General features: G+C 40.3%; 1 protein-coding gene across 1 annotated transcript in view; it reads right to left on the reverse strand.

Moving 5' to 3' along the window:
* PHF21B (PHD finger protein 21B) overlaps window positions 1-25,466 on the reverse strand; it is a 153,194-nt gene that overhangs the window by 80,151 nt on the left and 47,577 nt on the right. The window lies entirely within an intron of this gene.

Genomic DNA, 25,466 nt, shown 5'->3' on the forward strand with positions numbered 1-25,466 from the left:
TCCAATGTCAAGAATGAGAGAGATCAAGAGGAGCCAAGGCCAGCCCCTCAGCCCCCACCAAAACCTCACAGTATCTCTGCCCTTCCAAAGAAACTTCCCCAGGTAAGAGAGTAGCCAGCTGCATCCTTCCTCCACCTTGGTCTCTTCTTTTGTCTCTTCAGTACCAGTGGTTATTGTCTCTTAGCAACAGATTGGACAAAATTCCAGGAGAGAAAGTAACAAAAAAGAAAAATCCTAACTCCCAACACTTCTCCTTCAGTTTATCTACTCACTGAACTTTATTCTCCTCTCCTACAGCCTATCACCTATCACAACACCTATCGGCTTCAGCAGAATTAGTCTTGGTTCAGACTGGTGTAAAAGCAGGAAGAAATCCCACGGAATGTATTTAAATGATTCTGCTATTTTCTCTTTGCTCTAATTTTCATACAGAGTAAATACAAATAAGCCAGACCAGCCCCATGGTGTTCTCTGCAAAGTCAATTGTCAGAACTAACTCAAATGGATTAAAGCATGAGGATCTTTGCTCACCTTGTGAGGGCCCTACAATCTCCCTGGGAATGTCCTACAAGTGCCTTTACATGGAAAGACACAGAGGGAAACATCATCCCACCTGATCAGTGGACTCTCCCCTGAGGAAGTCTGTTCTCTTCACTGCCACTGGGAATGTTGGCCTCTAAATTAAATATCTCTTCTGAATGATGAAATTTGGAGAATTCGAGCCCAGAAAATTAAACAGTGAAATGTTTAGTCATGCAAGTGCACCGTTCTTTATGTTGAAACATGTGTTTGGATAAAATTGCAATGTCTCAGTGGGGAGTTATCCCAGTTTTAGGACCGTGGGATAAGAATGATGAGTGAGCTGCAGGAATTATGTTCCTAAACCACAAAATGGGCTCACCTTGCCTTAGCCCAGGCCTTTATGCCTTAGATATTGAACACCTCCTGATGTTCAGAGAGAATTCTTGAACAGCTGCTGTTAGCATTTAATTTGGCTTCAAACATGTTAATGTTAAGTCTGAATGACAAAACCAGGAAAGTTTGTGTATTCATCTCAGGAACTGTCCATTTAAGTAGAGACATCTCCCTCCAGTTGTTCAGGACCCAGGCAGACACAGTCAGGATGGTCATAGCTTGCCATTTGACAAAATATCCTGCCTGCAATATTTGACAAAATATCCCTAAACAGGGTGTGCTGTAGCAACCACCTTCCCCCCACCGACAGGCTGCTGACTGGCCAGGGTTCCCCAAAGCAGGCACCATTGCCTCCCCTTCCCCCTTTCCAGGACTGCCAGGTAGTTGCTCCTGCGTTTAAATTAAAGCCAGCTCCTAATACAAGCTCTCCTTGGTACACTGGCAACACACACAGTCTTTTTGGCACAGCCTGGCATGGAAATCCTCCTGCCATGGAAGGTTCTGCCTTCCCCTGAGGGACTGTAATGCAATGTAAGAGCAGTTTTGGCTAGGGAGGAGGCTGATACTGATAAGGTCCCTCATGCTGGGCAACAAAGCTTGGATGTGACCTTATCAGCATGGATTTTTACAGCTATGCAGGAGACAAAGCAAAATGACCTGGGCAAACTCAGTGTCCTGGCAAAGAGCACAAGAACAAGCAAAAATTGACTCACAGCAGTAGAAATCTACCCTCATATCATCGTGACTGAACTATAATTAGACAGCTCCATTTTTTAAAATCACTCGTGATTCTTTTTAAGGGCCAGCAAAAGGAGTGAAAATTTCCTACAGTTTCATGCAGAAATATTTTAAAGTGACTTTTAAACTGTTTTCATGTGGAAGTAAAAAAAAGGTCTCACAATGCCTGGTTTCTTTCAACTGGCCAATAACTGAAAAGACAGGAGCTGATAATATCACTAACTGATAGGACAGTACAGGAAAAAAAAGGTAAGTGAGGTTTAGGACAATCACTCTACATTGTGTTATATTAAAATATCAAGAGGCATGTGTCAGCTGAGCCACAAGCAACCATGAAAAATACATTGTTTATGAAAAAGACAAGCCCTTCAAGGGCATTTACAAAGTTTCCACAGCATCAGCAGGAAAAGGGATGTATTTAACCACTGACTGCCACCCTGCCTGACTTCCAACAATAGAATGCTACAAGAGCATTTGTATTTTCCTCAGTCTTTTGCTGTTTCTTCACACATGGGCAAGAACAAATGAGGGCTGCACATCTTCACTAGCACCTTGAGGAATTGCTGTCCCTGAAAAGCAGTTACATTTACCTCGGAGACTGGCCCAGGCACTCCAAGCCTGGTTCCATTTTTCTGTGGACAGGCTCCTCTGAAAAAGCATTTGCAATCACTGCTAGAGGAAGCCTGTCAGATCTGTAGGGCAGCTCCATCAGTGCCTCAAGCCACAGGGTATGAATCAAGTTCCAGCCCAAAGCTGCTTAACCAGACATGCACAGTAATTCAGGCCTACCAGAAAATCTGTGCAGGGATACACCAAAATTCCTTTGGACAAACAACTGGCTTCCACCTCACAGGCTGTCACATCCTGCTGGCTGTCACAGACTGTCAGCAGAGCTAAATGTTTTAAGTCAGCTCTAGGATTATGTGACTACTGGATCACATTTCACCATTCAGAAAACCTAATTCAGGAATACTTGCATTGTTTATCATTTATTCTGAGAAGCCATTCTGAAGCTGAAGTGAAACCTCAATTTAAGTATCTCAGGTAATAGCCCCTACTATTTTACTAGGTTCATGGCTTTCAGTCTTGAAAATCCTCATCTTATTTCCAGCTTTAGCTTCCAGCCACTTACACCTTTTTCCCAGCCACACAGAAAAGCTGCCTGCTAACTCAGATGTTCCTTTCCTGAAAGACAGGGACAATGATTCTGGTTTTCTCCATACCCATAGTGGGCACTAAGCTTGGGGTAGAATATAAGGGAGCACTTCTGACAGCCTCAAAATATGTCTTGGGCCAAACCAGCTTCTCATGTTCCTGGGAAAGTCAGTGCTTGTTCTATTCATCCCTGAATCCAGCTCAATACTAGGCCAAAAATGAACAGGGCCAGAGAATCCACAAGAAATTTATAGTTTACCTTCTGGATTTTGTGCACTGAACCCAAATTATCTTGATTCAGGTTAGGGGATTTTCCCAGGACACAGTTGCCTCACATAAAATTAACCCCTTACATTAACTAATGGTGTGTAAATAAAACCCATTTCAGTTACACCTAATCTATATTCAAAGAACTGTTATTTTTAATAAAGACCTGATTCAGAGGGAAGGCTACCTATGGCACTACATTAAACTTCCAGTAAGATGCAATGCCCTTTGGTTAAATACCTTTGCAAACTCTTTTATCACTGGTTCTGCTTTCAAACCTTGTAAGGTGATAGTAATAACCAGAAGTAAATGAAAAGAACATAAACATTTCAACCAGGTACCTGTAACACCACAGTCTGCAGGTGTGATGGCTCAGCAGTGCACTGAGATGAAATGGGCAAGCAAAGACCCAGGAGCAGCACTAGTACAGCTGAAGGGAGGAATACCCCACACACTGACACTCATCCTCAGGTTCCAAAGGATGGTGCAGTTCACCTAATCTGACATCTCATAGAACACCACTAATTAGACACTAATTAGAGACTAATAACTTATTTTCAGGTAAAGGCTGACCTTCCAGAGAAGGTATCCTGCTCTGGGATGCGGCTTCCATGAAAATCCTGTTTCCTTTGGTCAGCCCTTTGAAGAGTTAAATCTCCTCACCTCTCCTTAATGCCTTCAGCCTGTTGTGACTTGAATTGCCCAGGAGTTTCACCTGCAGCTGTAACCAGGCTTGCAAGGGGCTCTGACACAGCCAGAATTTCTGATAGGCGCCTCGTTATTGTAGGATTTCTGTATTTCAATCAGATTTGGGGAGCCAAACCGGGCTGAGTGTGCAGGAGCATGTGGCATTCGTGTGCAATGCAGCATGCAATCCAGTCTTTCGTCCTCCCAGCTCCCAGCCATTCACATTCTGGAAACATCTCACTTGAAGTCCCCAAATACCCCCAGCCCAACAAAGAACAAATACCAGCTTCTCGGAAGCCACAGCAGAGAGAAAATGGCAGCAAAAAAAATGTATATGGCCAACTTCAAAGTTGTTGAATTTGGTGCTGGGGCTTTGAAAAACCTGTCATTTGGGAGGAAGGGTGGGAGGCTGCTCTTTCCCCCTCCTTTTCATTAAACAGCTTTTCAGAACTTGGGAGAGCTACAGCTCTCATTATGCATTCCTCCTTCTGGAAATAAATACTTGTGTGGGTTGTCACATTAGTCAGTAGATAGGTGACAAAAACAAATTACTGCCTGGCACGGAGCCACGCATTGTGTGTGTGTGTTGCAACAGAGTATCTGCTGTTAGGAAGGTGGTTGGTTCTGCGTGTCAGAGGGTGAATCTCTCCCAGGAGCACAAGTCCTGTAATGAGGGACTTTCCAAAGAAGCAGCAGAGAACCATGACTGTGTTTCATTCCTTTCCCCTCCAGGAGATGTTACACAAACTCCCCATATGGCTCATTGCTGCACAGAGAAATCCTTCTCCTTCAATGCTTCTCCCAGCTCTCTGAAGTCAAAAACAAGCTAAGCAGTCCCACAGCTCGCTTCAGCCTCTAAATAAGCTGGGGCTCCCCAGAGGGATGGGAACCAAAAATTTACTTGTCTTTTCAAGGTCCACAGAATTTGTCGCCTCTTTCTCTCTCATTGTACATGTTTCAATCAGATTTGGTGTCAGTTACTATGCCCAAATCAAGTTCTTTTTCAAAAAATGTGCCCAGTGTCCAACCCTCACTGTGAACAGTACCAGTAATATAATTTTTCAAATATTTCTGAACAGTTCACTGAATGCAAATGAACAAAATTTAAAACCCAATAAATCTCAAAAAGCCTTTTACCATTTACATTCAGAATATTGACAAAAGTAATGTATTCAAATGCTGTATCCCCAACTAATCACAGAAACAACTTAAAAATATGGGACTTTATAAAAGCAATAAATTGTGGGGGTTTGTCTCCTTTAATAATTGTGTAGGAGTGGTGTGGTCAAACTTCCAGAAATAATCACTAGAAATTCAATTATTTGTACAAATTAAAGTGGAAAATTTATGCAATCACATGATTCCTACAGCTAGGGCTTTAAAAAGAAAGTCAAGCATTGTATGACACACAATGTCCCTGCTAGGGTTGGCAGTGCTCCATTTATGTGCTATAAACTCAAACTGGGCAATGAAAATAAATTTCCCAGCACCATTTTACCTTCTGCTGCTGTTCAAAGCTCACATTTCAGTCCTTACTCATTCTTGGTGAGTCACAAGCTTTTCTATCTTCTAACATTTGTGTATCAAACCAGGCCAGAACTTCAATTACTGTCAGCAGTGACAAGGCATCCACGTTCCTGTGAATCACCATTACCACACCCATGTTTGAAGAACCCTGCACAAGGGTTAAGGACTAAATGTGAATATCCAGGTGAAATAAGCACACTGAAGCCAATTTTGCACCTCCTAAGGATCCATACTCATACACTATTTGTGATTTTAGAGACTATCTTGGTGATGTTTTTCAGCTTATGCCAAGGACATTGTGTTCGGGATCCACATTGATGGCATCTGGAATGCCAAAGTCCTAAATGACTCTGGGCCCAAGTTTTCTTATAGTGCTTAAAACAGACAATTATGTGTTAGTGCTGTTATAAAATACTCGCATTATATGATTAAAAACCCCTCAGTTTAAATCACCTCTTTGCTATGAGACACCCACACAGCACTGCACCAGCAGCTCAGAGTAACACAGGGTACAGTTATTTACTAGAGGGGGTTTGCTGGTTTGTTTGAACAGAACTGCAACAATAGAAGAAAACATAGGCAGTAATGATCTTTTGTTTACAAAGATATAATATGGCTAGATTTTATGCTTTACAGGATTTTGCTAACTGTAGCAGAACTCAGAAATAATACCCAACAGTTTTTAAAATTCCTCTACAAGAAAACAATAACATCCACAACAGGGAACTTGGAGACACTGGGTAGGAAAGTATCTGGTTTGTTCCTGATATTTTATTTTATTTTATTTTATTTTATTTTATTTTATTTTATTTTATTTTATTTTATTTTATTTTATTTTATTTTATTTTATTTTATTTTATTTTATTTTATTTTATTTTATTTTATTTTATTTACAGGCCATTGCTAACACAAGCATACCCAAACACATGTTTATTAAGTGCCCTTGATGGCAGCCATGTAGCTCTTTCTGTCTTAATGATCAGTCTGTAATGAAATATTTGAAGGCACTGGGCTGCTTCACAATACACTTCACACATAAATGCAAATCAATAAGAAATATGAGCACTGTTTTTCAGACAGCTTCAAGTCACTGTAAGTCTCTTGTATTTTGTTTTGTTTGGGTTTTTCTTTAATAGTAGTTAAGGATGACTACTTACAGCAGACTGGTAATGATTTTCAAGCTCTCTCTTTTCTCCTCACTATATCCATTTCAAAGGCTCTAGACTAAATTAATCTATATTCTTAAATTATATGAGTACACTGGTGAATTGTAGCATTCAGTGTTATCCTTCCAGAGGACAGAACTGCAGGAATATTTTTCTGTGTGTCTTTCAGCCACCAGGGACAATTGCTGGGACTGAAGTGCCCCAATGCCACAGAATCACAGAATCAGTAATGTTGGAAAAGACCTCTGGGCACCCTGAATCCAGCTGTTAAATTCTGAATATCAAATCAGATTAGGGGGTCTGGAATACAGTGAATCAGATCTCTCACAACATCATACCTGAAAAGGTATCAATGCTGGAATCAGGTGGAAGAGTGAAAGTCTCACTATATCTGGTTTAATAATATTTTGGGTTCTAGATTTTCCTTCTCAGCTTCGCATTTATCAAAAACAGTATCAGGTCCTGAACTATAAAATCAGGGAAGTGGCTGCTCTGCTTCTGTTGGGAACCCTCCAAGTGCTGTTCTAAATAAAACAGCATCAGTGCTGAATAGTCAGCCTCAGTGCTCAAGACCAGGCTTAATGAGAAATGCTGAATCAGTTAATAAATAGCACAGGGAGTTTTTGGGTTGAATGACAGGCTCTCAACACTTTTCAGAAAAAAAACTGGACAAGTACAAAATAAATTAAAGCAGAGTGGATAATTTAGATAGTCTTCTCTGGACAGGATCTATCTCTGCTCTGAATCATTTTCCAAGTATTAAAATGTGGGTGTTTGAAAGTTGTATGAGGAGGAAGAAAAGTTCAGTCCTTGCTGATGATTAAAAAATAAAATCAAAATATTTTAGGAGTCAACGGAACAATAGCTGCAATTTTCAGAAAGGTTTATTTCTGATTATGGTCAATCAGAAAAAAAAAATCAATGAATAGTTTTCTTTTTAAGGAATACCTTTGTCTTTTGATTAATTTAATCCCATTTGAAAACTCTTTCCCTTTCATGCAAATGCTGAGTTATCTACATTTTATCTCATTGGTTACTATGCTGCTTTCAGCCTAACCTCAGTGAGCAGAGCTGAAGAAAATTTAAAACAGCAAAAGAGTCTGGCAGGGGACTGAACTGCTCTCTCATCACCTGCTTTCTGAACTGAGGGTGTGAAAGTAGCTGTAAGCTGGCAAAAATGTTGAAGCCATTCTGCATCTTCAGCAGCCTGGGGCCAATGTTTTCTCTCCTACCTGACTGGGAGAAACTGAAGTGAAAAGCATAGGGGGCTGTCCTTGAGAACAAATAAACTGAATGTCCTTTCAGGACTATGAATTTGGGGGATCAGCTACCTTCCTCATTGAAATTGGGCTTAAATGACACGGTGCAGGTGGAGTGTGGTAATTTTGTAACTGCACAGGAAATGGTAACATTTCCTGTACAACATCTACCTTTGAATACTCCATTTTTCCTCCTTTTTTTCCATTTCTTCCCCAGGTGAATGCGAGCAACATTCTACTTGCTCAAATGCTAACAAGAGTGTCAAGAAGCCAAACCCCTCTACTCCTGCACACATTTAAACAAATTAAATCAAGCTCAGGGAAGACAGCAGTGTTTCACTTTTGCTGAATTGGGAGGTTGTAATCAATTAAAGCTCTGGGTATATCTTATATCCTCCTGCAGGACTGCTGAATTCTGTTGAAGTCAGAATTCAGTCAATAACTGCTATCAGATAGGAAACTCACATAGAGTAATTCACATGATCATTCAATGGCCAGGCTCAGCTATTCTGCACCATGGTGGTTAAAAATCTAACACTTCAGGGTCAGCCTTTACTCCATGAAAAAGTTAATAAATAAGTTTTTATTAGGTTGGAATATTCCACGTGAAACAACATATGGATGTTATCCCTAGAGTGTTGGCTAGTAGTTAAATACTCTCAAAATCATGTGTTTTTAGGCAATGTTATCATTAACAGCCATGAAGAGACAATCTGGCAGCATCTGCTGTGCTTATCTGATGTAGTCACATCAAACATCAGCACATACCTGTGAGGTAAAATGACTTTGAGAAAGTGGAAGAATAGAAAGTCATGGAAAAGTGTGAAAAAGTTTGCATCATGTTTCTCATCACATCTCTCCTGTAGATTTGTCTACACTGGTAACCACTCCAGTTATCTGGGACAACTTAAACTGATATTCTTATTTACTTCTACAGGTGTACACAAGATGTGACAGACACCAATAATGAAATCAAGGAGACAACTGCACACACATATATATGAGACCACACAAATTTTGATATAATCAGGTGTATGTATGTATATACATAAATGCTAAAATGAACCACTTAGCTGATGTGTACTACGATAGGGATTGCTTTTTTATTATTTTAAGTACTTTTTATTCTACTATATTACAAGCAATTTGTACAATGGAGCTTGACATGTTAAGTATCATTTCAGTAATTAGGTAATAACTGCACCAGTTCCCCAACAAATGTCTCTTCAGCTTGTCTTTGGCTGATTTCCTGATATTAATTTCTTCCTCAAGCACTTTAAATAGAATTCATATGAAAGGAAACTGAAAGCAAACAAAAACTTGGTCTTCAAATAAAAACTTTTTTTCCCTAGTTTACTCTTCTAGAAGTACAATGTTTGGATCTGTGGAATAAACCAGTGAGACTCATGGAAGAAAAATTTCATATTTCTATGTATGTCTCCACAAGAAAATCACAAAAAATAGATAAACAAACTCTTGACTTTTCCTCTTTACCACTTTTCTAAAGGGCCCAATGTATATGTTATTTCCAATTCAGATCTTCTGCAGTGTTTTGAAACTGGACTGCACATTTGAATCATAAGAATATTCCAATTCAGGAAAACAACTGGCACAAAAATAGGAAATGCAGTATGTCATGATACTTCCCAGTCTTCCTTTGGATACTGCTGCTAGTGTATCTAGCTACAGGGATTGATTTTAAAGAATGACAGTGTCCCTCTGCTCTTTAAATCTCTCCTTGGCCATGCATTCATGTAAATGTAGCGACAAAGGGGAGGGAAAGTGGGGGAAAGTATCCTCCAAATGTCATATCAAGAAAAATACCAAGTTCATGTACAACAGTTTTGCAAAGGCAGCTGCAGTGTCAGGGCAGTCACACACAAGCCCTTTGCCTTCCTCCTCCAGCATTCACCCATTATTTTAAGCTTTACCCCATGAAAAGGCACGAGCTCATTTACGAGGCCACACTAAACTTTTGTTGAGCCACGAATCCAGCTATATAACCAGTTTCAAGCAGCTTTCACTGAAGTTACAGAGTAGCAGGAGTTGTGCATGAAGCCAACTCCTGGCCAAGTGGGACCAAACATTGTTTTTCTCCAAGTCTGTATTTTTAGAAAGAACAATGTCTTACTGAAATCTGTAGTAAGCTGAAAATCATCTTCATATTCATAGATAAAAAAAATTACAATGTGAAACATAGTTAAAGATTACTTTTACAGTTTCAGTTCTCCTGAAAGAAACACCTTGGTTTTCCCTCTGCCAGAATGAATTCATTGGGCATGTTCTCCAGGGAGACATAGAGCTGCAATGGGTGAGTCTTGACTCTTTTCAAATACTGCATAGGAATGTCATTGAGGAACTTTCCTAAAACTTTATGAGAAAAAATTCACACCACTGTGCTAGAGGTACAAACAGAGAATTCAGTAATTGATATACTGATTAAAAGATTCCCTGTGGATTTTTTTAAGCTCTAGACTTGAATCTGTTCCTTCCACTCTGGAGACCAACAAGATTTCCTGTGTGTATTATTCATGTTTATTGTTCCAGATGCATCCATCCAGTGAGACAGTGTGTTTTGCAAGTGATGCAATATACAGACTTCACTTTTCAGCCTTATTTAGACAAAAATTAATGTAACTTCTAATTTTCTCATCTCGTGCAGAATGTCACTTTGCCCTGTGCTCCAGAGCCCAGATTATACTCACACTTTAAATCTCACTATCTGATCTCCCGCTGGAGAAACCTGCACTAGAATTGGAAATTGTTTCACAATTTCAGTGTGCTGTGTTCCTCTAATGACACTATCAGAGACTATTTTAACACCCTCATTTTCTGCCTTTTAGCCTCACTTTGACACCAAGTAATCAAAAAAGTACATGAGTTGGGGACAATACTAAATTAGTGGCAACTGATCCAAACCAAAGAATGAAAAAAGCCCTGCTGACTCTGGATCACAATTCACTCAGGCGTGCAAGGTAACAACAGATTGATTACTTTTCGGCCTCTTGGCACATTTACAGTTAAATTGCTTCATTTGTAATGGAATCAATATTTCTAATTATGTAAATTATAGTATTAAAGATATAATGATCTAGAGTGGAAGCGAAACAAGGATATAACCCAGTATTCTGGATCTGTTCCAGTACAGTTTTCAGCTCAAAATACATTCTTTATGCAAATAAAGAAATAGAAGCACAACAGTGTTGGGTCCTAGGGACCTTGGGCAGCCATCTCACTCCAGCTGAGAGGCAGGCTCAAATCCATTCTAGAATATCCAGACATGCCCAACATCTGTACTGACACTTTTTAATTTTCATTAAAGTAAATCCACCACCTTTTCCACCTCTGCTTCTTTCCCATGTTCTAGAAAGGCTGTTCTTTGAGGTGATCTTGCACAGCAGCCTTTTTTAATTGCTGTGACTGAAGAAGCCCTTCATTTCTAAACACAAAAATGCCCAGAATCATTTGCTGTGCATGATGAAGCAGGAGATGGCTATGGAGAACTCTCAGCTCCATCATGGCATTGCTGTGTCACACAGCACCTTGGTGTAGTGCTGACAGTATTTTTTTAATGTGTCTTCCAACCTGCAGGCAATAAACACATCTTGATGGATCCACCCAAAGCAGTTTGACTGTAGGTCATGCATGGCCAAGGACTGAGAAAATCAGCTTGGCCACACAGTATCTGCAGAGGATTGACTGAAGGAGTTGGTTCAGGAGCTGTCTATAGCCTTCCCAGAAAGTAAGGAAGCAGTGTAAAAGCTGGAGTTCAGAAAATCAGCCTGAGAAGCACACGTAGCACAAGCATATTGTGGAGCAAGGCCGTGGTGCCAGAACCAGAGAAATTGCAGATACAGGTGAAGAAAAAGCCATCAGAGAGCAGCCACACTGAGGCACAGGGATCCCTTACTTGCTAAGTAACATCCAAGAGCAGAAGGAGAACTGAACCAGGGGGAAAACAATTGTAAGTATTCATTATTTTGCCAAAACCCATTGTATTTCTACAAGGAGTTAAAAGATAAATGCATTTGTGATCCTTAAAAAATTGTAGGTACTGCTTTTTACAATGACAAATTCCCTAAAAGAGATATAGTAAACAAAGTGTTCAATGCCCACAACTCTCCTGGAAGCAGAGATAGGAAATATATGCACTCAGCACTGAAGAAAATTAAAACATACTTATGTAATGGTAATGGAATTTACCAGTCTGCTGGGAAAAAATGGGTATTCATTTGTAAAACTTTCCTCTGCCCAGCCCAGTGCTTTTTCAGTCCTGCAGCATTTTGATTATGGATTACAAGGATGGGCTGATTGTGGAAATGCAGCCCCATAAACCCAAAGTTGGTAAGTTCTGTGCCCCTTACAATTGTGGAGGAGAGCAGCTACACACTGGATTTAGTGTCACACCCACACCTGGCTCACTGATGCCCCACACTCCATATCTGCATTGCTAGAATTCCAAATGAAGATCCATCCAAGGGACTGATCCCAGAGAGCCTGATGGGGAAACACTTGGCTTGGCATAATTATTTTCACAATATATAGATTAATCTGAGTACTTAAATTCCGCTTGCGAGCTCCTAACTAACATTACTCGACTGCAGAATTTCTAATTACAAGTATTACCATTTCTAATCTCCTGAAGCTCTGCCTGCTGTGTCTGCATCTCAGTCATCACATTAAAGGCCCTCTGTTTCCTCACTGCATTCTTCTCAGGCCTTCAAATGTTAATAAACTAGAATAACAAAACTGGAGGATAACAGGTCTGAGCAGGGTGATGATTTCAAGTTAAATTTAAGGCTTTCTAGTAGTGGGGGATGCCTGAGAACTATTTTGGAGTTCACATAGGCAGCTCTCTGAAAATACTGAGATTTTCTGATCACACCACAAAGAACCTGAGCTGGAGGACAGAAAGAGAAAGATCTGCCTGTAAGATCTAACATTGTTGTAGGCATATAATATAACATATTACAGTTCATGCAAACAAAAGCAGCACAAAGAACACAAAGAAGGAGTAGACAGAAGTTTTGAATCATAATTCACAAATAACACTAACAAATCATCTTCCAAATGAGCTTGATTTTTACCAGCACTTTGGTTGCCTATTATGCCAGGTGAAATTTTGGGGTTTTGTCCTCCAGTTGTTACTAGGGCGTCAGATGGACACTGCTGTTCAACATTTGCACTGCATTGTCCTCCCCTGATATATTCCTCTTCCTTCTCTCTGTCCCACTTCATGTCACTCTTTGTTCTGCCTGTGCCCAGGGCCCAGGCACACAAAGACCCAGTGGGACATGCCTGGAGGCAATCAGGATGGCAGTAAAGCAGCAGGGCAGTAAAGTCTGTTGCAAAGTCTATTGCTTACCCAGATTGGCTCAGATTGGATTGGCTCAGAGAATTCCTCTCTCATCCTTAAGAAACCTCACTGAAGACTGAGCCACCTGGCCCCCAGGAAGCTCCCAAAACTCACCCGCGGCAGCTTTGGACTGAAATTTGATGGAATTTGCTTTGATAATGAAAAGAGGCTTGAACTGCAGTGTAACAGTCTTTCAATAGGGTTTGAAGACTCTGATCATTTACAGAGGGGTGTAAAGCAGCCCTTTGTATAAAAGAAACACCTTTTCTAAGTGCCCAGTTCTAACTAACAGTGCCTGCCATACCACCACTTGCTCTAAAACCTTAATTCAAAGCAATAGAACTTCTCATGTTTGTGCAGTCCTCAAATTTTCCCATGTAAACTGTGAATAACAGGACTATAAATTTGAGCACAGCAATAATACAACTTCTTCAGACCTTCTGAGCCTTTTGTTACCTCTCCCAGATCCCTCAGGTCACGCTGAAAGCCACTGACCTGGTCACATTCTTTTCCATGGAGAAGTGGAAGCACTGGTCACCATAAAGCACCAGTAATAAACTGAGTCCTAATGATGCTCATTTTTTCCTCGAATCCCAAAGAATTCCTGAACCACTAATGAATTATATCACACCTCTTCCTTTACAAAGTACCCAGGTATTACTGTGATTGTTACTTCTGTGGATGACACAGACAGCTGGGCTTGGGAATACCAACAGAGACAATGCATAGGCTAAGGTGTTTGTCCTTGACAAAACACGTCCCGAACAGCCACTGGGATCAAGAAGGATTTGGCACTGTGGAGCCATACAGGTGCTTTCCAACCTAGCAGAAAAAGTTGGTGTCAGAGGCAGGAACTGAGCCAAGACTAGTGAGAAGATAATTTATATGAAATGCACTATAGACAATGGATCTGTAAAACACATATCCAGCAGAAAACACTATTGAATGAAGGATACTTTTGCAAGACTCATAGACTTTGATTTCACTCACAGACTTTGACTTTCACTCATATACTAGAATGGATTTGAGTGAGACTTTGTTTCACTCATTGATTTGGGAATTACAAAACTCTTCAAGTTAAGTGAACGGCTGGAGCTGTGTCACAGGAAGGTCAGGCTGGATCTCAGGGAAAGGTTCTTCCCCCAGAGGGTGTGGGGCACTGCCCAGGCTCCCCAGGATGGTCACAGCCCCAAGGCTGCCAGAGCTCCGGGAGCATTTCGACATCGGTCTCAGGCATACAGTGGGGTTGTTGGGGTGTCCTGAGCTGGGCCAGGAACTGGACTCAGTGATTTTGATGGGTCTCTTCCAGTTCAGGATGTTCTGTGATTCTATAATTTTAATAAATCTTAGGTGGGATAAATTCTGCCAATGTATTTTAACTAAGGCAAAGGATCAGAAGAAGTAAACTAAAATTCACTCCAACTTCTTTTCTACGCACTTTACAATTATTTATATATTGTCCTGAAAGGATCTTTAAATATCTGTGCTTTCCCTGCCTTAGGCCAGGAAGGCTAATGAGTGAAAGCTGATTTTTCTGTCATGCCAAATCAGAAATGATTTTGGACTCTAGCTGGAGATACAAGTGTGTGAATTACAACAGTCCCATTCTCATTCACATGCATAACAACACAGCTCCTATTAACATCACTGGAAAGACAAATGAGCTTGGAAAAGGAGCATTTTCCTCAGCCAAAATAAGATCATGTAAATCTACTGCCTCGAATAGCTATAAGCAAAGCAACAGCAGTGGAGGATCTTTTACTTTAGATGTTCAAAATGACAACTGAAACAATACCTGCACAGCCATTTTAAAGAGTAAAATATCTTACATGATTTTGAAGCTGTTTTTTCTGCTTGCTCCTTGCTGTCTAAAAGGTGTAGCTACATTGCCCTGACCATCTTTGAGATGCTCCATGGCTACACTCAATTTTCACATTTGGAGCTAAAGACACAGCAGCACACGCTGGACCTCTTTGATTCCCCCTGTCAGACTTTCAAAACTTAGCCATGTTAATTTCTGCTAGTTAAACTGGAATATTTAACAAAACCTGAGCTAGCAGCTGTAAAGGCTCTGTGCTGAGGGGGGGAGGAGAGGCTTGTTGGCAGCTGGCACTTTTATTCCAAGGCATTCAAAAAGCCAGATAATACACTTTCCTAAGACACTGTGAACCACATGCCTTCAGAAGGAATTGTAATAGCTGGTGAGGTTTGGGGTTGCTTGCACATTATATTCTCTGCTTTTCAGGGAGATGGATGCAGCATTTGATATATCCCCTTTGTGCAATATGAATTCAGATGGTGGCTGACAGGGTAGATTTAGAAGTAAGATTTATCTCAAAGCATGTTTCCATGTTTACACACTCAGCATCATTTTTCACATCCACCTTTAACCATTATTCCTCTTTGGCAGTAGAAGTCGGGTTCCTAATTATATGAAATTTTTCATTGTAATGAAAGGAAACATAAAGAGCCTTGTGAATACACTCACATTTATAACTTATTTACAATGTGTTTTCAGAGTTCCAATAATTCATGGTGCTAGCAGTGGAAGACTCCACACACTAGCTATAGTATTAATCCTTTGAAAAATTATTAGCCAAACTAGGAATTTTATTAGTCAGCTTTTCATGTTAGGTGTGCTCTGCTGGGATTTCACTATATCAATGCTAACTCCATGTTCTGACAATTTTTCTAACTAGCCTAAGATATTATTGTATTAGATGATGATTTACTCATTCTATTAAGCCTTGACATTAAATGCATTTAATGCTAAATTAGTTCTTCCTTAAAAAGACTTTCCTCCTGATAGAGGAAAAAAAACCCTGTTCCAATTAAGAGACAAAAGATCTGAAGGAGAATATATGTATTAATTGTCTAGCTTTTTCATGAGAAAATGGAAAATGGAAATATAAAGGAACTTTACTTTTTTAATATGATGACAAACTGCTTTTGAGGAAAAACTCACAACAGAATCAATGGATCTGTAAGTTTTCCTGCCAAACAGCATGATGTTGCAGGAAAGTCTAAGTGCCTCTTTTGGGTTTTGTTTCTAATGTAAAAAGGATCAGTTGTGCTGTTAGCAAGGCCATAAGAAGTTAGAATTCAAACTCTTCACATCCTGGGCAAGCTATCAGGTCCAGATTTGCACTGGACTCAAGGCTGTGCTATAAAACCTGGGTTTTTGTGCACAGCAAACCTTGTTCGAGTCTCACAATGAACCAAGGCCCTAACATGCAGAAAGAGGGGTGGAGCTCAGCTGTGGTGTCAGTGACAGGCAGGATTCTGAACACATTCTCAAAGACAGGGGCTTTAGCAAGCAGAGATCTAACGAAAACACTATTGCCAATCACTCTACTCTTTTTTAAAAGAAAAGCACCTCACTGCCATTGAGAACTTGCCTTGGTGTGAATGAATGGACTCATGAATGTTGATCACACTGCTGCAGCCAGGTCCATTTGTGCTATAACTAAATACATGCTCTGTAATGAAATCAGTCAAAATCACAATTATTTGTAAACTGTTTTCCTAAGTGACAGAAATAAGCGGCTGCTTCAATTGCATTAATTGCATCACTTTCATGAGGAAAGTATTACTGACTTCTTATTTCAGACTAGTGGCATGTAAATTCACATTTCTTCTTATCAAATAAAATAAGGGTCAATAACTGTTTTAATCTAAAAAAAACAGAGAATGCTATGAAGCCTCTGGCGAAGTATTCATCTTCCTATGAAACTAAGATTTGGAAAGGAGGATTTCACATCCTGCTGTATAATTTCTACTTTTGAGTGATAGCTACCCAACAATAGATATCTGACCCTTCTCTTCATTGGTTGATGAAGTAAAACAATGCTGCCAGACTGCTTGTATAATGAGGTTTTATTTGAACACTGTATTTCTGAAGACCTAAGGACTCGCTTCCTCTTCAGCATATTTTGGCATGAACGCCTCAAAGTCAAGCACAAGAAACACAGATCTCTTGTTCTTTGTATCCTCAGATGGGATAGACACACCTGCAGCCATGCCAAAGTAAGGGTAATAAGATCTGATTTATATGAAGTCAGTTGTACTATCAGAGAACAGAATCACATTTTCAGCATTTAAGGATACTTGGAGAGCCCCTTGCTACTGCCCTCAACTTGAATAAATCAGTACAACTCCACTGATACACTAATTTACGCCTGTCAATGCCCTGTTTATTCTCTTTTGATCAATTATGTCACAGAAACTTCTCACCTATAATTCTTGCCTCTGATCCTGTTTTATCCTCACAACCATGAACATTTGCTAATGCATGCTGACTAGATCAACAAGTACTTTCAGCGCTTTATGATGAATGTTAGTCTGGTCTACACACACAGAAATGACATCTATTTAATTCTAATTTGATTTCTAATTCGATTTAGTTAAATTGGAGCAACTTCCAAGCAAGAACACATAGATTGGTTTAAGAATAGTTAATATCCTGTTAGCTTCATTCAGTTTAAAGAACGTCTGCACAACAGGATTGCAATGAGTTTATTAAATTGATTTAGAAGCCAATTTATTTCAACCAGTACTATTTGTGTGTAGGCCAGGCTGCAGAGACAAGTGCAAACTGCAAAATGCAACACTAATTGTCAGTATTACTGCTCCCAGAAAGTAAAGAAGTAATTGCTTTGAATAAAGTTTTCATTTGTTAATGAACAGCATGCATGCAACAATAAAGCTAACAAACAGTGTTTTGTTTACATGATAGTTTTCCCCAGGCAGCTGTTATGCCTTTAGTGATGAAATGTCATTGTTGCATTACAGTCATAGTGTGAAAATGTTAAAATGTAAATATATTAAACATCTTGGGGATGTTGTGACTATTGCTAATTTTTACTTCTTTACAACACGGATAGAAACAAAACCCTTCACTTTCCATTTGCCACCTTTTTCCCCCCCTTTCTTTCATTTCCAGCTTTTAAGTGCCTGAAGAATTTAATGCTTACTTATGTAGATAGGCATGCTAAGAAAGGAGTCCTTTATTTTCAATATAAAACCTACAGATTGGTAAATTCTGTGGTGATAAAAGATTGAGATGACTCCCCTTCCATCCCAATCATCCACAACCAGCTAAAGGCATCTGAGTAGAGGTTGAAGATGTGTGTAAACTGAATGACATTCAAAAGTTTCCAGTGCTAATTCCCAGGCAAAAGGCAGAACCCAAGTTTCCTGACATAAAGGCAGTCCCCTCAGTAAGAATGACCAGAGTTTGAAGAGAGGGAAAATGCTTTTTGATCTGGAGGATATCAGAAAATAGCCAGATTAGAAAGCCCCTTTCTTTTCTTTTGGTCACTGGGATTTAACCATGATGTCATCTATGAGTGAGAAGACATTTCTGTGAAACACTGCTCCACTCTCCCCAGGCCTTCAAATAATTTCTTACCAGGAAATTGGAAGTGATTGCTGAAAAACTAATTTGGTACCTCTTTCTCCATAATATACAGGAAATCACTGAACAGTGATGATCAGGGGCCACTGAAGTGTAAATGTCACCTGAATAGCCTGGACAGATGTGTCTTTCATGGAGAGATTAAACTATTTGTGTCCTGGGGAGGGAGGTGGCCAGGAGTGGTGAGCACACACAATGTCTCTGGGTTCAGAGAGAGAAGTGGCTCTTGTTCCTTGCTCAAGGTTCTCACCTCCCTTGCAGGAACATTTTTTTGACTGCCATATTCAGAAAATGCAACGCTTTCTCAACAAGCTCTAGGACAGTCTTGGAGAGGAACAGCTCTTCCCATCAGTCACAACACTGCCTCTCTCCTTTCCACCTGGCTCTCTTCTTCCTCCTCTCAGGCACTGTATTTTTCCCCAAATTCCTTCCAGTGCAAGACAGGTCCCCAGGCTGTCCCCTCCATCCCCCACATCTCTCAGCTCTAATCCCAGGAGCTGCAGGGTTTGTGGCTGCCATGTGTCTCCAATGCTTAACACACTCTGCTGTCTTGCTGCTTTTCAAGGAGCTGATGAATTACTTAAAGATTACAAAGCACCTCGAGGATGAAAGGAACTCTAATATCAATGGTAAGTACCATGGTTATTTACTTCTCTGGCTTTCCTCTCTTTGTGCTCATAGACAGAAATTGGTGGCCACCTGGATTTTGATCTACAAACAAAAAACTGCATTTGGCCTGAGGAATTCAGCAGAATGGGACACACACACGGAGGGTACTGTCACACTGAGGAGGCTCACATTTAGTTTCTGCCATCATATTCTCATGTGGTGGCCAAGACTATTTCCAGATAGGCATAACATTTCAGTGACGAGAATTTCACAACAAAACGCTGCTGGTTTTACAGCTATTGTTTTCACACTTGACTGAGGACAAGAATTAATTCCATGCTCTTAAAGGGCTGGTTGAGGAGGACACATAGTCCCCACCAGCACACCAAAGCAATTCTTGGTCCAAACAGGCTTCAAAGCAACTGAAACAATCTGAAAGACTCAGGGATGAGTCAGGGAGGTAGAACGCCGATATACCATCACCAAGAACAAGACACAAAACAATGTGAAAAGCAAAGGAAGAACTTTCAAGAAAACTTAGAGAAACTCTCATTTCTCTGTGAACACTTTGTCCTAGGAAGGGCAGCTGAGGGGATTCAAAAGATTCCTACCCAAAAATGCAGTGTCCTCATCAGAATAAGACAATGTGGTTTATTTTTGCTGCTTAATTCTTGTTCCCTTGAAGACCACCTGCAATCCATATGTGAAACACCAAAGCAACAGAAATTTTTCTATGATTGCCATGATGACTTTAACTTACTTGGGAATTACACTTTTACACCAAAATTACACTTTTACCCTGAAAAGAAAGTTTACATTTCACAGCATTTAGTACAGAGAATATGTAATTCACTTCAACTAAGAAATACCCTTTCTCTAAATTTGTCTTACTCCAAGGCTTTCCAAAGATAGATATAACTCCTTGCAAAATAAACTCTTACTTTGAGGCTATAAATGAGAATTTCCTTAAATCAACTTGCCTTTGAGCTTCCCAGGTGGTCTGGCAAAGTTTCCTGATAGCTACTGAATGAGTGGGAAAATGTCAACTTTCAATAAAAGAAAAAGAAAACAATAACAAGTGGATCCTAAATACACAGCAGACTGCAACACAGGTGCCAACATTAGCAATAAGTGAATGAACTGCTGCTTTTACATCTCAAGGAACTGTCTGCTACAGCTTTACTGGAAATGTAAGATGTGATCAGCAGGTAGGGCTGCTCTTGCTGAGTTCAATTATTAGAAAAACCTGGTGGATACAGAAATAAGTTTGGTATTACTGCACATGCAATGCACACTCTGCTTGCTCAGAGCCCAAAGCCTTACCTGTTTGAGCCATAAATCACTCCCCTGGCACCATACTTAGACCCAGGGCTGTGAAAATATTCACAGACAGTCCTTGATTACCTCTAAGATGTTTCACAATTTAAGTTCTGCAAGAGTTTCAGTCAGTAGTATTCCAGAATAAGCTCTTCTGGATCAGATGGGAAGCCATGTTCCAAATGTATCTTTAAAGAACCCAGTTAAAGCTCCTGCTGCGGGAGAGTTGACATTTTGCACCATTAAACACATTTGTCTTTTAAGAACTTCCAGGTAACACAGACGAAATTCAGATTCTATCTGCATGAGGGCAAGGAGGATGCAGGCATTTAGGGGACTTTTCTGTTTGATTATGAGCACTGTGCAGTTCCTAAATGGGAAGTGCTTGTGGATTTGTCATGTAGAGTTGCATCTGTCCTTGGTAACTGGGAGCAGAAGTCCATCTGCCAGAAGGGTTTGGTGAATCCCTTTGCTGCCATTTCGTGAGCAAGGACATACACAGCCCCCTCAGTGACCCCTCCCTAGAACCATCTGTAGAACCTTCCAGCTGTTCCTTTCTCTGACTCATCCTCCAGTTACCCTTAAGGAGACAGTGGAACAAAGGAGAAAATCCCTGTACATACCTACACATATATGTATGTATGCTTAATTTTTAATTTTTTTTTTATGTGCAGCCATGAGGAAGATGGGGGGGCCAAGAAAGCATCCCTTTAACAAAGCAACCTGGCCTTGTTCTGGTGAAGAAATGTCCAGGCAGCAAATTCCCACCTGCCACTGCTGCAGCAGCAGCACATCCAGCAGTCTGCCTTTCCCCCCTATGCTTCCCTTCCCTCTTCACTTCATTCCTTCTAGAGCTGTCCAGATTGAGAATTCCTCCTCGGGGCTGAAGAAGGATAAAATGCATGAAGGAAAGTAAAAGACAAAAGACCTCAGTGAACCAATTTCCAAGAATACATTGGTGCAAAATTCCGCTCTTAATTATGTTAATATTAAAGGGCACACTGGAAGATACCACACAGGGACTCAGAGATGTCCAAGCAGGAAAGAAGGGGAAGAACTTTACTTTCTTTCATATTTATACATTTTTGGCACCAGTTGTGGATTGGAGGATGGGATCACAATCCCTCCAACAACACTGGTCAAACAGACAGTCAATCAACTTTTCTCCTTCTATAGAAAGGAATGCAAACAAGAAACAACCCTTACATAAACAGAGCTTTATTTACATTTAGAGACTGTTAGAATCGTGAGAAGCTGACTCCAGGAAGGTAAACAATCAGAAGGCTAAGAAAATTCCAAAAGAACAGGGAGACAACACTACAGGAACAATTCTTTCTGAACAATTCCATAAATGAGCATGGCTTTCCTTTTCCCACTTCAGAGTGATCTTCATTAACTTTTTAAACATTTTAATTGTTTCTAATGTTTCATCTAAGAGGAATCTTACAGTGGAGAAAAACTGTTGGGCTGAATTTTCCTTGAGTAATTCTCTATGGAAATTCTCATTAGAGATCTGACCTTACATTTACAGAACTGCAAGGGGGAACAAAGTAGAATGAATTAGTCACATTATTTTTCCTCCAGTGTATTCTAAAAATTAGCAACTGGAGAATGAAGGAGATGGGGGCTCCTGCAGCCCATCCACACAATAGCTGTTGCAGTAATGACTCTGGGAATGCAGACAAGGAGAGCAGGATCAGTGTAAGACAAGCATAAGCCAGGCCTGAGGAGGCACTGACCAAGCCTCTTGCTGTTGTATCCTGAGCACTCATTCCTCAGTCAAGGGGAAGAATTGAGGCAGTTTATAGGTACCAGATTGAACTGTTTGATATCACCTTCCACATATTTCACCACAATCTATGTATTTCAGACTAATGACAAAACTCAGCAGTCTTACTTTATGCAAATTAAGACAGTAAATGTATTTAATTGTGTTCTAATTGTATGGTAAATTCATGTTTTTAGTGGGGTTTTTTTTTCCATATTCACTTTCATTTCCTTTTAGCTGATCTAATTTATTAATTTATCAGCTGTCTTGAAATATAATGCAGCCACAGTGAATTTCATTTAATGCAATTAAAACCCCTGAATGTTTTCTGGAGGGAATGTTTCTCAAATGGAGTAGATCTTCCCTCTGGGATTTGCTGAACAATTTGGAGGAATGCAATCCAGAGAAGACCAGTCTTACTGATGGGTAATTTTGTTTGTCAATACTTTTCCCATACAGAAATTCTTTTCTGGGCAAGACAAAATTCTAAAATCTTTACTCAGTCATTGAGTAAATCTTTCACTCAACTAGTTCCCCAAAGTCCTCAGTCTGTTGTTGCTTTCTCAATTTGTACTCAAACAAATTCTCAAGGATTTCAAAGGCATTTCAGATAAATAGGGAAGGAGTGAAATTCAGCACATGCAGGAGGCCAGCACTCAGCCTGATTCACTATGTCAGTCCACTTCCAGCCCTCAAATTCTATCTTAAATTGAAACTGAGTGGTGGATTTGAGGCCTGTATTAAAGACATAACAAACAAATATCATTAGGTTAACTTAAGTGAGGGACCATGATCAAATGAAACTTTAAAAAGATCATTTATCCAGACAAAGCCCCTGACTTTTGAGATACTCATCAGTACAGCAGAACACTGCAATATCACATCTACCTAAAGAGTTCAGATTATGCCACAAACAGCAGGTTTGGGCCTCAGTTGTATAATAATAAACATCAGGATTGAGTTGTGAAGTACAGAAGGGAAAGAAGACAAGACAAAAGATAAAGATGCACTGGGTACATTTGTTTTGTCTCTGGCTTCACCATCATGAGTCACCAGGTAGCTTCAGATATAATTGTCAGAGCACAGCTCTAGCTGACCTGTGGCTACCAGCACACTCATAGACTGCAGCAACCAGAAGGCCCAACCCTGCTTTTATTAAAATGGGGACTTTTTTTTTGTCCAAGATCATGAATTGACCAATAAAAATAAAACCTCTTGTACCAACGTGCAGAAATCTACACTTTCAAAGCTTTTCAATTTGCTGCTCCAAATCAGGGCCTGCACAGAACCTTACTTACACTGCAAACAGAGATTTGACAGAGTCACACTTTGTTTCTTGTCAGGCAGTAGCTGAAGTGATTTAAAAGTGATCTTTTCGTTCCCAGGCATCACTAAGTCTCAGAGTGGCTGCTTTTGAAATTCCTTTACATTGTTTCATAGATATTATCTGTCCTAGACAAGGAAGGCACATTCTAGATTACCACAGGTATGATTAGCATATTTTTCTTTAGCCACTCAATTTTCAAGCTACCATTTTCTCTACAGAAGCTGGATTATCATGTTGAAAAAAAATCAAATTGTGGCAATGTGGTCAAACTCAAAAGTCCAACATGCAGAAGATTCACTTAGAGTTGCTAAATATGGGGTAGGGGGACAGTCTGATCCATCTTTGCATAGATGCATGAAGCAATTATTTACCTGTTACACTTGTGAGCTTTCCATCTCTCTATTTTATTCCTGCAGTTGTCACTAAGATCCACTTAAATTGGAGCTGTCATTTCTAATGCCTACCTTTGCAAACATAATTAATTTAATTAGCAAATTATCTACTGGGGCTTTTCAAACTTTTTATCTCTCTAGGCTTATTAAACATTTGCCAGGAGCAGCTTTACAGAAAGCACATCACGTAGATGACAGTTATTTGAAGATCTCAGATTCCCATTCCTTATTTCACAACCCACCTGGGTGAGCAAAGCCAGGGAAAGCAGAAGTGCAGACTTCATTTGGCACCTTTGCTCACAGACAGGGATGGGGTTCCCACACTGGACACTTCAGTTCACTCAACTGAATGTGCAAAACTTCACAGCATGGTACCTTCACGATGAACACATTAATTTAATCGACACAAGGAGATCGTGTTAAATATTTCACAGTTTTAACTAGCACATGTCACAGAATCATATAATCACAGAACTATATGTGTTGGAAAAGACCTCCAAGACCACTGTGCCCGATCCCCACCGTGTCACCCAGCCCAGAGCACTGAGTGCCACATCCAGTTGTTCCACGGACACCTCCAGGAATGGGGACTCCACCACATCCCTGGGCAGCCCCTGCCAATTCCCAACAAGCCTTCTCATGAAGAAATTCCTCCTGATGTCCAACCTGAAGCTTGAGGCCATTTCCTCTCATCCTGTCTCTTGTTCTTTGTTCCCTATGAGCAGAGCCTGATCCCCACCTGGCTGGACCCACCTGGCATAAGATCGAGTGGCTATTTTCATAAAAAATGTCCTTTGCTGTCCCTTAGAAATCCAACAATTCTGAAAGAGCAGAAGCTGGGAAATGATTGTGAATGTGGCTTGCTAAATAGTGCTGAGCACCTAAAATGCCACTGATTTCACTGGAAGATGAAAGGCTCAGAACTGCAGGGGAACTAGGCTTTTTCCTTTTTAAACAAGAGACCACTTCCCAAGAAACAACAAAGATTTCTGCTAAGGAGGTGATGGGTTTAATGGAGTTGGCAAAATAAGACGCAAAACGGAAGAAGAGAAGACACTGTGCATATCTCAGCTGCCAAACATTTCCCAGGGAAAACCAACAGGGCCTGTAACTTTCTAAGCTAAGCTTGAGAAGACAACATGGTCAATGGGAGCTCCACCTGGCCCTTGGCACAGCTGTCCTGTGGCAGAGCACGGGCTCCTGAAAAAGCACCCATTCCCTTGGCTAGCTCACACAAATATTTCTGCTAAAAGAGTCAGGTTGGATGTCATGTAGACAGACAAGTGAGGAACCCAAATCCTGCCATGTTACCAGGGAGGCAAGCTTGCAACAACAGCTGTTCCCAACAGCTTTGTTATAAATTTATGAGGTAGAAGTCCTGACACGGAAACCCAAGATGAAGTCAACTCCCTTATTCTGTCAAGTGGATATTTTTCTCATTATTCAACACTTAACAGGGATGACAAGATTAAATAGTCACTCATATTCTGTGCCATTATACCTCCTGCATGATTGCTTCAAATTAAATCTAACGGTCAATGAAATAGTCAATATTTAATTTTCTCAT

This window comes from Prinia subflava, chromosome 4, assembly GCF_021018805.1.
Source record: "Prinia subflava isolate CZ2003 ecotype Zambia chromosome 4, Cam_Psub_1.2, whole genome shotgun sequence".
NCBI lineage: Eukaryota > Metazoa > Chordata > Aves > Passeriformes > Cisticolidae > Prinia > Prinia subflava.